The 2,475-nt window shown below is 44.4% G+C and overlaps 1 non-coding gene across 1 annotated transcript; it reads left to right on the top strand.

Moving 5' to 3' along the window:
* The first annotated feature begins 477 nt into the window (after nucleotides 1-477).
* Trnar-gcg (transfer RNA arginine (anticodon GCG)) lies at nucleotides 478-552 on the top strand. The gene has a single exon. It is a non-coding gene; the product is annotated as a tRNA-Arg (tRNA).
* Nucleotides 553-2,475: the final 1,923 nt, after the last annotated feature.

Raw genomic sequence — 2,475 nt, 5'->3', positions numbered from 1 at the left:
CACAACTCTTATTCGACACAAGGAAGAGAATAAATAAACTGAGATTTATCACACGTTTCTGATCTTCGTTGTCCCCTCTGTGTTCGTGCACCATTAGCGCATTTCAGAAATTTGTTCGTGTTTATAGTAGATTTGGAGATTCGAAACGTGCGGCGCACATCATTTTTTGTTCAGCTCGCGGCGAACTGTTGCGAAGTCAAGCTGCTCGAGTTACTAAATTCTTGAATGAGATTTTCACTCTGCAGCGGAGTGTGCGCAGATATGAAACTTCCTGGCAGATTAAAACTGTGTGCCCGACCGAGACTCGAACTCGGGACCTTTGCCTTTCGCGGACAAGTGCTCTACCAACTGAGCTACCGAAGCACGACTCACGCGCGGTACTCACAGCTTTACTTCTGCCAGGTTTTTATACTACCTTTGGAAGGTAGGAGACGAGGTACTGGCAGAAGTAAAGCTGTGAGTACCGGGCGTGAGTCGTGCTTCGGTAGCTCAGTTGGTAGAGCATTTGCCCGCGAAAAGCAAAGGTCCCGAGTTCGAGTCTCGGTCGGGCACACAGTTTTAATCTGCCAGGAAGTTACTAAATCCTTGATTTGAATTAGTTGATGAATTAATACCTTCCAGGAAGAAAATGTAGTAAATGGATTTCACCATACTTCATAGTAAATTAGCTCTTCGTAGAGAGTGGCTCAGCTCCATTTCGTCTAATCCTCTGATCGAAATACAACCCCGCCTGCTTAGCTGGGTGGTAACGTGCTTGCCCTCCCCCCCCCCCCCCCCCCCCCCATGCACTGAGTCCGGGTTCGGTTCCCGGCGGGGTTGGAGATTTTATCCGCTCGGAGACTGGGTGTTGTGTTGTACTCATCATCGACCGCAAGTCGCCCAATGTGGCGCAGATGAAATGAGACTTGCGCTTGGCGGCCGAATCGGAATGGGACCTCCAGGCCAAAAATGCCATGCGATCATTTCATTTTCATCGAAATACAGATCTGATCAAGACTCTCCCATTCCGGCGACGCAAACTGTCCTTGCGATAGGTGTAAACTTCCGTTAGTCGTGTCGTTTAATAGCAAGAGAGAGCAATTCTAATTCTAAATACATTTTCGCTCCATAATTTTTGTCAAACGTAATATCAATGAATTAATTTAGAGTTAAAACTCATCACACTACCATTTGAAATAACAGAGTTACCTGTTTATCTTCTCCATCTACCTACGTACAGAGCATTAATACTTTATCAGGCCATTCACAACCAACAATACGTCAGAATCATTTTCGGTTCTTCATAAAAACAATCATGTTAGTCTGGCCGACTGTTTCAGGTAACTAACTCACTTGATGACATTGTAATTCTGTCAGAGACAGCAAAGGACTTGGAAGAGCAGTTGGACGGAATGGACAGTGTCTTGAAAGGAGGATATAAGATGAACATCAACAAAAGCAAAACGAGGACGCTTAAAGTAGTAGATGAGTTTTGCTGTTTGGGGAGCAAAATAACTGATGATGGTGGAAGTAGAGAGGACATAAAATGTAGACTGGCAATGGCAAGGAAAGCGTTTCTGAAGAAGAGAAATTTGTTAACATCGAGTATAGACTTAAGCGTCAGGAAGTCGTTTCTGAAAGTATTTGTATGGAGTGTAGCCATGTATGGAAGTGAAACATGGACGATAACCAGTTTGGACAAGAAGAGAATAGAAGCTTTCGAAATGTGGTGCTACAGAAGAATGCTGAAGATAAGGTGGGTAGATCACGTAACTAATGAGGAGGTATTGAATAGGATTGGGGAGAAGAGAAGTTTGTGGCACAACTTGACTAGAAGAAGGGATCGGTTGGTAGGACATGTTTTGAGGCATCAAGGGATCACAAATTTAGCATTGGAGCGTGGAGGGTAAAAATCGTAGAGGGAGTCCAAGAGATCAATACACTAAGCAGATTCAGAAGGATGTAGGTTGCAGTAGGTACTGGGAGATGAAGAAGCTTGCACAGGATAGAGTAGCATGGAGAGCTGCATCAAACCAGTCTCAGGACTGAAGACCACAACAACTTGATGATTAACAGATAACGAAATCATCTAGATCTGGAAACATAAACCTTCGAGCGTTACAACTGTCGATTTTTATACAGGGTGGTCAGAAACAGTCTGAAAAGCTTGTAAGGGTATTGCAGGGTGCACTGTGCTGTGAAATAACGGTTAAGAAAAAAACTCGATACTTCGCGCCGCCTCCGATTGCCACTTGCGCTGTCTGTTGTTCTCATACCGAAGACGACGGCACGCGAGATTGCTCTTCCTTTGAATCGGGTGTCATGTCGCTCTATTGTTCGGTTTTAGGAAAAGAAATGAAGAACGCATTTGGCAACACCATCTCTGGAGGGCCCCTTGAATTTGTACGCGCAACTGTCTGATTGGCTAACTTCAGTGCTAATTAACTCGGAAACGGCCCAACGTATCGAAGTTTTCTCTTAACAATTATTTCTCAA

The sequence above is a fragment of the Schistocerca serialis genome, chromosome 2, assembly GCF_023864345.2.
Source record: "Schistocerca serialis cubense isolate TAMUIC-IGC-003099 chromosome 2, iqSchSeri2.2, whole genome shotgun sequence".
NCBI classification, from domain to species: Eukaryota; Metazoa; Arthropoda; class Insecta; order Orthoptera; family Acrididae; genus Schistocerca; species Schistocerca serialis.
This window is presented reverse-complemented; position numbering and strand designations above follow the sequence as displayed.